The sequence below is a fragment of the Hibiscus syriacus genome, unplaced genomic scaffold (genome assembly GCF_006381635.1).
Source record: "Hibiscus syriacus cultivar Baekdansim isolate YM2019G1 unplaced genomic scaffold, ASM638163v2 tig00111095_pilon, whole genome shotgun sequence".
Lineage (NCBI taxonomy): Eukaryota > Viridiplantae > Streptophyta > Magnoliopsida > Malvales > Malvaceae > Hibiscus > Hibiscus syriacus.
The window spans coordinates 505,402-520,149 of record NW_024062980.1 but is presented as its reverse complement, the minus strand read 5'-3'; the positions used below and the strand labels follow the sequence as shown (position 1 = coordinate 520,149).

At 34.9% G+C, this 14,748-nt stretch overlaps 1 pseudogene; it reads right to left on the bottom strand.

Moving 5' to 3' along the window:
• Positions 1-13,903, bottom strand: part of LOC120152756 — a 32,244-nt pseudogene extending 18,341 nt beyond the window's left edge.
• Positions 13,904-14,748: the final 845 nt, after the last annotated feature.

The window sequence follows — 14,748 nt, the reverse complement described above, 5'->3', positions numbered from 1 at the left end:
TTGAATCAAGTTTGAAATTACTCCCCTTACTCTAACACTTCTCCCCCCTTTTAAACTTTTCTTTTCCCCTTTTTGTTAAATCAAAAGACTTTAAATTTTAAACAAGGTTTTGAATCATAGCGAATGATTATATATAGCTTAACTGCTAGATATCAAAAGAAAGATTAGCCATTAGTTAAAATCAATATAATCAAATGTGAAATGGCATAATTGGTCATATATGTCTAATGATGCAAAATTAATAAACATTAAGCTTACATATCCAAAACAAACAAGGTCTACTCATCCATAGAAGGATCGAGAGGAGGATGAGGAAATCATGCTTGCATCTCAAGAGTAAGAGCATCCATACGTGCAAGCATCTCCCTTTGAAATTCCATTCGAGCTTTCAAAGTGTCTAAGCGATGATTTACCGCTTCGTGAGTAGCAATCAAGTGGGATTCTATGGAAGCATATCGTAGATCAAATGTCTCAAAAAACGAACAAAAATATGGAGGCACTTGATCCTCTTGTGGAGCTGGTTCTGGTGCAGGCTCATTATCTGGTACTTGATCGTCGATCTTGCATAAGCTTTTGAATTTGGGATCATCGTCAGCAGCCGGAGCCGGAGGAGAGGAGGAACACGAGAGAAGCTAGGAATAGCTCTTGAAGAACTCGATCCCAGAGTTTGCTTACCGGGTCGAAAGACCCAAAGACCGGTTTCCTCATCTTGTTTCCAATATGCTTTCTTCAACGAGGTGAGATTGATTTGATTTTAGAGAGGGATGGGATTTCGAGAGATGTTAGATCGAGTTTGATAAAAAGTTTACTAAGAAGACATCCATAAACTAAGTTCGACATGTTTTGAAGGAACAATGTTTATGATATCCACTAGTTGACTAAATATAATGTGGGGCAGATTTATTTTGTTCTTATTCTTGATACAATGTATCCACCATAAATCCTAGTACGAAAGTGGAGTACCTACCTCCGGATGTCTAAACCACCAAGAGATCATCAAATGAAAAAACGATCGCGATGAGATCGTAGAGTACTAACACTAGAGTTTGGAATATAGGGATATTCCCAGTTTTATTCTCATTATATAATCCATCATCATCTAGCCCAAACGGAAAGTTATAGTCTCGGGGTCATATTAATATGGCCTAAAATATGATCTAATGCTATAGTCCCACATTGAGTTTGGTTTTGAATGCATATCGTATTGGAGTAGAAAATGTGGACTAACTGATGATAGACGTAAGTTTGAGGTGAAACATTTATCAAACTTCCATGTTTAAAGAATCGGAAGGTATTCGAAGTTAATATCTATCATGGCTTGAAGAGAAGGAATATGCTCTTCTCGGATTCTATAGGATTGGAAAGAATTTATGTACTAGAGTACAATTCTTCTCTATGACGTTCAGGCATATTAAAACATGATCTACAAGACTATTAGGTGGAGGAGGAACGGGATTAGGAGGTCGGGTTGAACGACTCGATGAAGTCATAGGACGTTTAGAATTGGACATGGTTAAGGTATCGGAATAAGGAATGAAACCTGCAATTTGAAACACATGTATGCACAATAATCAATCCCAAAACTCAATTGAGTCCTCAATAATTCAAGGTTCTCTAAACCGAATCCTAATAGGCAAGGTTTTGAAACTATTTGAAATATTTTTTGGAAAATAATAATATGTATAGTTTTCATGAAAACAACATAATTAAATCAAAAACATCAAATTTAAAAATTAAATTCAGATTTTCGATTTTTTTTAATTTCGAAAATTAAAAAATTCTTTGACAATTTGTGAGTTTTTGATGAAATTGGTTGTAAATCTAGTTTGAAATCATCAAACAATCAATGCCCGATATAATGTTCATTCTAGAACTAATTAAAACTAGTCCTAAGATCAAATATGATAAACTAGAAGTTTTAGAAAAATACCTTGAAAGTTTCGGATTGATGAGAATGATGTTGTGTTCCACAATTTAATGATAGTAGAAGGATATAGAGATGAAAAGCTTGAAGATTCCGACAAATTTTCGTTGATTTTGAGTAAGAGGAGAAATTAGAGAGAGAGAGGCGGCAAGGGAGTGTTTTTGAGGGTTTTGAAACAAAAGAGAGAATCAGAGTTTTTAACCAAAACCCCGATGGATATATCGATGCATGGCCTTGTGCATTGATGCACATTCAAGGCGTGCATCGGTTCACCTTCATGGTGTATCGAAGTACATTCAAGGGGATGCATCGATGCACTATTAGGTGTATCGATGCATTAAGCACAAAAATGTCAAAAATCCGTTTTAAACACTCAAAATGCTAAATTAATTAGATGTAGTGGTATTGTCAACTCATTTATTGAAAATTAATCATGTTCAATCAATCAATTTAATCCTTAAACTACATTTGAACATAAAATTAATTTTCACCAAAGAACATAAACTCCCTCTAACTAATAGCAAATAATGCAATCAAAAATTATTATTATAATATTTTCATTTATTCGTAAAAGTGCTAAAAATATTTTAAACACTAAGTGAAGATAGGTTAGTTAAACCTAATTCTCTCCTAAGTGTCCAAATCTTTCTTTGTTTAAAGGTTTTGTAAAGATATCCTAATTGGTGCAAAGTATCAACAAATTCTATAACTATATCTTCCTTAGCGACATGGTCTCTAATGAAATGATGTCTTATTTCAATGTGCTTAGTATAGAGTGTTGGATGGGATTTTTATTGAGACAAATAGCACTAGTATTCTCACACTTGATAGGAATGGTACCTACTTTAATTCCATAATCAAAAAGTTGTTGTTTCATCCATAAAACTTGTGCACAACAACTACCGGCTGAAATGTATTCCACTTCAGTGGTAGATAATGCAACACAATTTTGTTTCTTTGAAAACCAACAATCAACATATTTCCAAAGAATTGACAAGTACCGGAGGTGCTTTTCCTATCTAATTTGCATCCTCCATAATCCGCATCAGAAGGCATTCAAGATAAAGCTAGAGTCTCTAGGATACCAAAGTCCTAAACTAGGAGTGTCCTTAATGTATCTAAATATTCTGTTAAAAGCTAGTAAATGTGATTCCTTAGGGCATGATTGAAATCTAGCACATAAGCAAACACTAAACATAATGTTCGGTCTACTTGCAGTTAGATAAAACAAAGAACCAATCATTGACCTATATAATTTAACATCCACACATTTACCTCTTTCATCTATGTCAAGCTTTGTTGATGAGCTCATTGGAGTGTCATGTGGTTTCCCATTTTTTAGTCCAAACTTCTTGAGCATATCTTTGATGTACTTAGCTTCATTGATGAAGATGCCATCCATCTTTTGCTTGATTTGGAGTCCCAAGAAAAATGAGAGCTCCCCTATCATGCTCATCTCGAATTCACTTTGCATTAGCTTAGAGAATTCTTGGCAAAAAACATCATTAGTAGAACCAAATATTATATCATCAACATAAATTTGAACTACTAATAAATCTTTACCTTTATGCTTTAAAACAATGTAGTGTCAACATTTCCTTTGGAAAAACCATTTTCAATTAAAAAGTTTGATAATCTTTCATACCAAGCTCTAGGAGCTTGTTTTAAACCATAAAGCGCTTTTGTCAATTTGAGAACATGATTTGGAAATTTTAAATCTTCAAAACCATGAGGTTGTTCCACATACACTTCTTCTTTTATAAAACCATTTAAAAATGTACTTTTAACATCCATTTGATATAATTTAAATTCATGAAAACATGAAAATGCTAATAATATTATAATTGCTTCCATCCTAGCTACGGGAGCGTATGTTTCATCATAGTCTATGCCCTCTTCTTGAGTATACCCTTGAGCAAAAAGTCTAGCCTTGTTTCTCACTATATTACCACTTTCATCAAGCTTATTCCTAAATACCCATCTAGTACCTACAGTAGATTTATTACTAGGTCTTTTAACTAATGTCCATACTTTACTTCTCTCAAATTGATTTAACTCTTCTTGCATAGCCATAATCCAATGTTCATCATTTAATACTTCTTTAATATTCTTAAGCTCTATGCATGAGATAAATGCAACATAATTACAAATATTTCTAAGAGAAGATTGGGTTGTTACCCCTTTGGATGGATCACTTATAATTTCACCATCCTTGACATAGTTGTACTCTCTTGGGTAAGATACTTCCCTTCTTCAATGGTTGGATTCTCGAGAGGATCATGAGTTTCCTCATCTTTTGTTTCTTCTTTTGATGATGATTCTCCAACGTTATGTCTAACGTCATTTGCTTGTATAATGCCTACATCATCATTAACATAAGAATCATTCCTTGGAAGGGGATTATCATTGAAAACAACATGTATAGACTCTTCTATAACTAAAGTTCTATTATTAAATACTAGATAAGCTTTAGAATTTAAGGAATAACCCAGAAAAATTCCTTCACTTTTAGCATCAAATTTGGCAAGGTTTTCTTTATCGTTGTTTAAAATAAAACATTTACATCCAAAATGATGAAAATAGCTAATGTTAGACTTTTAATTTTTTAAAATTTCATATGGAGTTTTCCTTAAAATTGGCCTAATCATTACTCGAATTACAACATAACAAGCGGTATTTGTGGCTTTCGCCCAAAAGTATTTTGGCAAATTATTTTCACAAAGCATGGTTCTAGCCATTTCTTCTAAAGTTCGATTTTTCCTCTCAACAACTCCATTTTGTTGAGGGGTTCTAGGTGCTGAAAAATTATGGCTAATACCATTAGAATTAAAAAATTCAGTAAATCCAAGATTTTCAAATTCAGTTCCATGATCACTCCTAACACTAGTTATAGAGTAACCTTTTTCGTTTTGGATAATTTTTGAAAACGTGATGAAATGTTCTAATGCTTCATCTTTAGTACTTAAAAATAGAACCCAAGTATATCTAGAATAGTCATCTACCAAGACAAATGCATATTGTTTTCCACCCAAGCTAGTAGTCCTAGTTGGCCCAAAAATATCTATATGGATCAATTGTAATACTATACTAGTTGATACACCATTAATGGATTTAAAAGAAACTCGCTTTTGTTTTCCTTTAGCACAAGCATCACAGATTTTATCATTATCAAATTTTAGTTTAGGCAACCCTCTTACTAAGTCTCCTTGAATTAGCCGTTGCAAAACACTCATACTAGCATGTTCTAGTCTCTTATGTCATAACCAACTATCATGCTCATCCTTAGCAACTAGGCATAAATTAGTCATATCAATAGAGTCTAAATGCACCATGTAAATGTTTCCTATTCTATGACCAACAAGCATAATCCGATTAGATGCAATGTCAATAACTTTACAACCATTAGTTTCAAACATGACATTGAATCTCTTATCATATAATTGACTAATACTCAAGAGATTATGCTTTAATCTATTCACATATAAAACATTTTTAATTTGTATGGAAGAGGTATTACCTATTGTACTTATACCTTCGATGTGACTTTTTGAATTATCACTAAAAGTCACTTCTCCTCTATTTTTGGCATTAAGCTCTGTGAATCGGCTTTTGTCCCCGGTCATGTGTCTTGAGCATCCACTATCAAGGTACCATGAGTTTGAATTTGTTTCCCGTGCCTTGTAGCAATGCTCCTTTTCCTACAAACATATATTAATTTCTAATTTTTGGTACCTAAATTCTTTTGGGTACATATTCATTAGTTTCCAAAATCCTAGTCCCCTTAGGTATCTATTTGTGTAGGATATCCTTATCTTTAGTAGTAACGATTCCTTTAGGAATAACCCATATAATTCTAACGATTTTTCCATTAGAGATTCTTCGGGGACCTCTATGATTGTAGTTTTTTAAAACTTTTTCTAACAAAGTTGGATTTTGAATTTTCTCCATTTTCAAAACGTTTTGTTCTAACTTTATCAAAAGAAGCTTTAAGATCATCAATTTTCTTTTGATGATCATCATTGACCTTTGAAAGTAAATTTTGCAAATCCATATTTTTATTTTCAAACTCTTCTAGTTTGATTTGCAAATCTTTGATTTTACTTTCAAGATCGTTGTTGGCTTTGGATATGAGTTTATTTTCATTTTTCAATTTTGAAATATCATTTAAATCATAAGATAAATCATCTAAATCAAATTAGTTAGAGGTTACCTTAGACTCTTCCCCGAATGCCATCAAGCACAAGTTTGCTACTTCTTGTTCCTCTTCATCGGAACCTTCTTCATCGCTCCATGTAGCCATGTGAGCCTTGTGCTTATTCTTTGATTGACCATTTCTCTTCGATTGTGGGCAATCATATTTGACATGCCCCGGTTTTTTACATTCATAGCAAATTATCGGGTCCTTCTCTTTTGGTTCATTTTTGAAGCCTTCATTTCATTTAAATTTTCTTCCTTGGTTAGGCCTCATCATTTTTCTGAACCGTTTGGCAAACAATGTCATTTCCTCGTCATCATCATCTTCTTCAGAGTCACTCTAATCTTTTGTTGATTTGAGAGAAACTCCCACGTTCTTCTTATTCTCCGTCTCCTTCCTTGGCTCGTCTCTTTTCTCAAGATCATCCTATTCTTTAAGAATCATTTCATACAGGAGGAGAGAGCCAATAAGTTCATCGAGGGTCAAGGATTTCAAGTTCTTACCCTCGATGATTGTCGTCTTCTTTGATTGCCAAGCTTTTGGAAGAGAGTAAACTAACTTCCTTATAAGCTTGTCATTTGGAATGATTTCTCCATATGATTTGAGAATATTGACAATCGGGGAGAATCTATCATAGCTTTGACATCTTCATCCGGTTTCATCCTGAAATTTTCATAGCTATGAGTTAGAAGACTAATTTAGATTCTTTTACCTCGTTTATGCCTTCATGAGTGACTTGTTGTTTGTCCCATATCTCCTTGGCGGTTGTGCAAGATGAAAGTCTCCCGTATTCATATTTTCTAAGAGCACAAAAGATAATATGGATAGCTTTGGAGTTGAGCTGGAACATTCTTGTCTCTTCTTCACTCTACAACCTCGGGTGAGTGGAGGGTTTAATGTATCCATCTTCTATGATATTCCATGCTCTCATGTCACTTGCTTGAATAAAATACATCATCCTATTCTTTCAATAAGAATAATTAGCTCCATTGAAGAAATGAGGCTTGTTAACGGGCAATGAATCAAGACCGAAGTCAGAGTTTATAGTGCCGACCATTGATGACTTTGAAAATCGATGTAACTCTTCCCGAATCGACTCAAGAGGCGATTAAACCTTCAAATGAGTGAGGCTCTGATACCAATTTTGAGTTAATCGATTGATGGAATAGGCCAATAGGGGGTGAATTGGAAATTTAAAAAATTGGTGGAAGCTTTTGCAGAAAATTGAAAGAAATTGCACATCGATTTAGAGTGGTTCGATTTTCTCAACCAAAGTCTACGTCCACTACCTTAGTTATCCACACTAAGGATTTTCCAACAAATTCAATAATTTGTTCTTTCTTTTGAGGCCAAAGAGATAACCTTACAACTCCCTCAAGAATATACCCCATTTCTTGAGAACACTCTTTCTCAAAGAGAATATTACAAATTCGCAAACTTAATGAAAAACCTTACAAGGCATATGTGTTTGCACAATTCTAGAACAAAGAAAATAACACTAAAAAATGAATACAATTGAGTACAAGTAGTGTTCTTGAAAGTAAAATGAATATTGAATGAAAAATAGGCTTGAAAAGCTCAAACTTGAGGTTTGATGTTTTCTCTTTGATTCTCTCTTGATTCATGTTTCTTGTATTTTCTTTTTGTTGATCAATGGCTTTTAAGCTTGTTTAAATACTCCTTCAATTGATTCTGAACGTTGGGGACGATTAGTGGAGTCAATAGAGTCGTTTAAGTGTGAAAATAATTAATAAAATCAGTTGGGAGCGTCAATGCATCGATGCATACACTATAAAAAATTGATTTTAGGTTTGATTTTGGTTCAAAATACTTTATGAAATTTTTTTCAAAAATATATTAAGTATAAAACACAAATTTACACATTTAGTAAGGTTTGAAATTGATCTTGAAAGACTTGGGGTAATAAATTGATATTCGATTAATTAAGTCGAATATACTTATAAAAAATCTTTTGTAAAATCTTAAAATTCATTTAATTTAATTTGTTATATCGAAACATCAAAATGTTTTCAACAGGGACCTTCGTCCTTCTCGTAGCTGGTTTACTTGGAATAAGGGATCGTCAACAACTGCCCAAATTTGTGAGAGATTAGATCGGTTCATTGCCAACTGTGACTGGTGGAATTTGTTCTCGCATGTGGAGGCTACAATCGAATTCACTGTCGTCTCGGACCATTGCTATCTCTTACTTAATACATCCCCATTATCGTCCCCCGAGGTTAACACGGTCACTCCGAATTGCGTACACCCGAAACCAGAGTGGACTGCTGTTGGTATTGAACTTCTGATCGGAAAGTACATAGAGGAAATATTTAGAAAACACTTGGAGAGTGAATTCTGAATGTTGAGAGTGAGTTGAGAAGTTGAATTCAGCTCTCTATTTATAGGCTAGAAATAGGGTTAAAATCGTCCATAAAAAATCAGGATTAAAATTATTCTTTGTAACAACTAAAACGTTTATATGAACCTGACTCAAAAAATAGTCCAGGTTCATTGCATCATTATTCAGTTGTTATAACTCCTGAAATTATATCATGTAACTCCTAGGAAAAAGCTGTTTAATTTCTGATAACTCATAAACTAGCTGTTATCATTTGAATTTAAACAGTCCTTAGCAGCCTATAAATATCAGTTGAAATCTTTCACATTTTTTTATTTGTTTCTTTCAAAGAGAAATTCCTCAAGAATTTTCTCTTAAAAGATAGTATCTGAGCGGACGTGTCGAAGACACGTATTACCACTACCACGACCACGAGACGAGCCAAGTCGAGCTGTGCCATGTCGTGCCGAGCCGAGTCGTGTCGTGCTGAGCCGAGCCAAGATGAGACGAGTGGCAGCGGTGCGCGAGAGTCCCCCTTGTTCTCTTTCACTCAATAAGGAAGTGGGAAATTCAAACCATAAATACCCATTCCCAATAGTATTTCCAATACTATGTGGGATTGAGCATTACCAACATTCCCCCACTAATGCGAAAGAATTCTTCTGAAACTCGAAAACTAGTACATAATGATGATGAGCAATCCTTCTGTTAGATAAGTGAAACTAGTCTGGAACTTTCTAAGATAGGGGTGAACTCATCACACATAATTAACCCCTTCATCCACCTGAGTCCTCGATGTGTAAGATATATATATATATATACAAAAGTATATATTTGGCCATCTTACCTCATGATTTTAGTAAGTGTGCTAGAAAAATGGCCTAACATTTTTCATAGAAGGCAGCTAACCCTTCTCACTTACATAAGTTATTTCATCAAGTTTATCTCAACATAAACCACCCTTAAAAAGGGATATGAAATAATTAAGAGCTTTTATAATAGCTCAACCTCACAAAGGGTACAATGATTTTCTTCGAGTTCATTGTAAATGAACCACCCAAACTCTAGGCTAAGAAATCATTAAGAATAAATATTCAACCTCATTTATCGGTAAATTCAACAAGTCCTTCTCACTAGAACCATCCAAATACTTGGATTTGAATTTATTAAGAGTTTAACAAACTCAACCTTTCTGTCGGTAAGTTCATTATTTCCTTCTCGTTTAGGAATACCCACTCACTCTGGGTTATTAACTTATTAAGAATATATATTCAGCCAAAATCGCTAAATTCATCAAGTCTTTCTCACTAAGACCACCCAAACCCTGGGATATTAATTTATTAAGAGCAATTAAGCTCATCCTGGGCATGCACATTATTCATCATAGGGATAGGCAGTAGAAATATGCACTATGAGTCTTTCAATGGTTTCGTTTGACCATATGGAACTTAGATAACTAAGTTGGGTATCCACCATGAATTCCTCAACCATTGGGCTTTAGATCCATCCTCATCGACAAATCTAGGACCAACTTCCGACTTAACCCTTTGGTAAGTGGATATCTTTTTCGACTTTACATACTCTAAAGAGAGCACTCCATTCTTTATTAAGTGTCTAACTGATTCATGTCTTATGCGAATGTGTTTTTTCTTACCATTGTAAGCTTAGTTCTTAGCCACACATATCGCAGCTTGTGAATCACATAACAATGAAACTGGAGGAGTCGGTCTTCCCCACAACAAAATATCTGCTAACAAGCTTCTGAGCCACTCGACTTCTTGCCCAGCTAGGTCAAGAGCTATAAACTCTGACTCCATGGTAGAACGAGCAATACAAGTCTGCTTTGATGATTTCCATGAGATTGTTGCTCCACCCAAAATAAAAACATACCCGCTCATAGAGCTTACCTCATCATTATCAGAAACCCAGTTGGCATCACAATATCCTTCTAGTACCGCAGGAAAGCCAACACCAAAAGTACCCTTAAGATACTTCAGTAAGTGTTTAAGTGCAATCCAGTGTTCACCACTCAGATTATGAGTATATCTACTCAATCTACTCACAACATAAGCAATATCAGGCCGAGTACAGTTCATTAAGAACATTAAGAACATTAAGATTCTAATTAACATAGTATATTCAGTTTGGGAAATGCTACTTCCTTTATTCTTAACAAGATGTATGCTAGGGTCATAAGGAGTTCGAATAGGGACGACATCAAAACTGTCAAATTTCTTTAGCACTTTCTCTATATAATGGGCTTAACTTAAAGAAAATCCCTTATCAGATTTGGTAACTTTGACTCCTAAGATTACATCTACTTCTCCTAAATCGGTCATCTCAAACTTAGTGGACAAGAAATTCTTAACTTTGTTAATGGACTCAATGTTAGAACTGAAAATCAACATGTCATCAACATACAAACTTATGATGACACATTCAGTGTCAAACATCTTCGAATACACACAAGCATCCGAACCATTCACAACAAAACCAAAACTAAGAATAGTTTTATGGAATTTCTCATACCACTGTTTAGGAGCTTGCTTAAGTTCATAAAGTGACTTTTTAAGTCTACAGACTTTTCCTTCCATACCAGGTTCTTCAAAACCTAGTGGTTGTTCCATGTAAATCTCCTCATCTAGATCCCCATTCAAGAAAGTAGTCTTAACATCCATATGATGTACCTGCAATTTATGAATAGAGGCTAACGCAAATAATGCACGAATCGTTGAGATTTTTGTAACGGGAGAGTATGTATCAAAGTAGTCTAAACCAAACCTTTGAGTGAACCCTTTGACGACTAACCTTGCCTTGTACCGTTGAATTGAACCATCTGGCCTCAGTTTCTTTTGGAAGACCCATTTATTGCAGATTGATTTGAATCCCTTAGGCAAGTCAACTAATTCCCAAGTATGATTAGACATTATCGATTCTAGATCATCATTAATAGTGCTTTTCCAGAAACTAGCATCGATAGATCTTATAGCTTCTTCAAAGGTTTTAGGATCCTCATCTAACAGAAAAATTTGAGCTATCGGATCTGAAAGGAAGTAATAAAGTCTGGACCAAAAGAGGTTTCAACTCTTTGTCTTTTAATTCTTCTATGCTCGAAATAATTTTCTTGAGAAGACCTAGCAGGAATACTAGAAGAAGTGGATGAAATATATTCTATTTGTGTTTCGACATTTAATCTCGGTTCCTTTAAAGGAAAAGTATTTTCAAAGAAAACAACATCTCTTGACTCACAAATAGAATAACTTGTAAAAGCATGAATTTATATGCAACACTATTTGTAGCATACCCTATAAATATTGCATTAACGGTTTTAGGTCCAATGGTGGACTTCTTAAAGTCTGGCAAGCCCACTTTGGCTAGACACCCCCACACTTTCAGGTATTGTAAATTAGGAGAGTATTCTTTCCACAATTCATATAGGGTATAATCTAATTTCTTATGAGAAACTCGGTTCAAGATATGAGTTGCCGATAAAATGGCTTCCCCCCACATGTTATCAGATAACCCTGAACTTATTAGTAAAGAATTCATAATATTTTTTAAAGTTCTATTTTTCCTTTCGACTATACCATTCTGTTGAGGAAAATAGGGGGATGAAGTTTCATGAATTATGCTATTCTTTTCACAAATATCTTTTAAGAAATTAGATCCATATTCACCACCTCTATCTGATCTAACCCATTTGATTATCTTATCTGACTGATTTTCAACTTATGCCTTATAAATAAGAAAGAAGTTTTCAGCTTCATCTTTAGTCCTTAGGAGATAAACTTTTATATATCTTGAATAATCATCTACAAAAGTTATGTAGTAGTTTTTTCCTCATTTACTTTTAATGTTTCTAAAATTTGCTAGATCAGTATGAATGAGTTCTAACAGCTCAGTCTTTCTATTAGAAATAGTCTTAAAGTGAGGTATAGTATGCTTAACTTCTACAAAAATTTCACATTTGTTAAAGCTAGTTGTGTCTAGTTTGGGCAGAACATTCATATTTATCAATTTATTTAAAGCATGAATATTCACGTGTCCTAATCTAGCATGCCACATATCAATGGATTCAACAATATAAGCAGAAGTGGTAGCTTTATTTTCATTAAATTGAGTTTCTATGACAAATAAACCATTGCTTAAAAACCCTTTCCCAACATAATCACTATTTCAGGAAAGTACAAGTTTACCTGCCTCAAAAACTAACTTAATGCCTACTTTATTCAGAAGCCCACCACTTATCAAATTTCTATGCAAGACATGTATATACAGAACATTATTTAAAGCCAGAGTTTTACCAGAGGTCAGCTTGAGTAAAACCTTGTCTTTATCTTGCATTTCAGAGCTGTTAAAGTTCCCCATATACATATGTTCACCTACGTTTCCATCCTCGAATTCAGTGAAAAACTCATTCCTTGCACAGAAATGCTTCGAAGTGCCAGTGTCAATAACCCATTCCGAACTATTTTCCACCAGATTAACTTCTGAGACCATCGTAACAATGATTTCATCATCTTCTTCTACAATGTGCATCTGTGGCTTGTTATCATTATGGCGATCTGAGCGGTGTTGGCATTGGTAAGCTTTGTGGCTGGGTAAACCGCAGACATAGCACTTGAGCGTCTTTGCTTCAGGTTTGGCCTTTCCTGACTTCTTGAAGTTGGTAGCCTTCTGAGGTTTTGTCTTCTTGTCTTGATTCCTACGTTTCATGATCTTCTTAAATTTAGACTCAACCAAGTTAGCTCTAAAAGATAAATTACTCATAGAATTAGTAAGCTTATTTTTTTATACGATTGGCTTCTTCAATCTTCATATGGCCCACCAGTTCTTCAAGCGAAATTTCTCTCTTCTTATGCTTAAGAGAATTGAGGTAGTCGGACCAGGACTTGGGCAGTTTCTCAATGAGAACATTGGCTTGCAACACCTCACACATTTGTATCACTTCGGTGATGATGTCAGCGACTAAGTTCTCATAATCATGGACTTGATCCATTATCGGCTTGTCGTCTATCATCTGGAATTTGAGCCATTCGCCGATAATGTACTTCTTGATGCTCGTATCATCCGCACCGTATTTTTTCTCGAGTGTGTCCCATATTGCCTTGGCACTCCTTTCTCTAAGAAACATATCAAATAGTTTATTTGACATGTGAGAGAGCAGATGTCCTCGCACCGTTTTGTTATCTTTCTCGTATTTCTCGTAGGTAGCGAGAGCGGCAACGACAGTTGCTATGGCATCATCATTCAAGACCGCATCCATATCATTACTAGCAGCTGAAGTTGGCAGCATGGTAGGTGGTGGCTTGAGCAGCACGTAGTCAAGATCAAGCTGCTCTAAAAATATCAGGATTCGTTGGGACCACCTTCTATAATTCTTTCCATCAAGTGCATCGAGCTTGAAAAGATCGGGAATCAGTTTGCTCAAAGGTGTTGTCATGATTGCAGTATATAGAATTCATTTCTAAATTGTTGGTAAAATAGACTGCAAAACCACACTTTAGCACTGACAGGAAAGATAAACAATAATTAAAAAGGAACAGATTCGTAAATCGTATCGTGGTATAACCACTGTCTTAGAAATGAATTCACCCCGATGTGTGTAATCACTGCAGTAGGTGGACCGTCCCCCGAGATTAACAAGGTCGCTCCGAATTTCGTATACCCGAAACCGGAGAGGACTGCTGGTGGTATTGAACTTCTGATCGAAAAGTACACAGAGAAAATATTTAGAAAACACTTGGAGAGTGAATTCTGAATGTTGAGAGTGAGTTGAGAAACTGAATTCAGCTCTCTATTTATAGGCTAGAAATATAGTTAAAATCATCCATAAAAAACCAGGATTAAAATCATTCTTTGTAACAACATGTTCATTGCATCATTATTCAGCTCTCCCATTTGTACAAAGCTAAAAATCAGTCCAGATACATCTTAACGTTTTTGATTTAATTTAGGAAAAAGTTGTTTAATTTCTGATAACTCATAAATCAGCCGAGACGAGACGAGATGGCGGCGGCGCGCGAGAGTCCTTCTTGTTCTCTTTCACTCAACAAGGAAGTGGGAAATCCAAACCATAAATACCCATTCCTAATAGTATTTCTAATACTATGTGGGATTGAGCATTACCGTCGCAGCTTAATCGGATACTTTGCAGACCAATGTCGGATGATAATTTAAACAAGTTTGCTGCTCTCAACCATGAACTTCATCAAAATTTAAACTCCAGGGAAGCTTATTGGCTTCAACGCTCCCAGATAACTTGATTGGCTCACGGTGATCGTAATA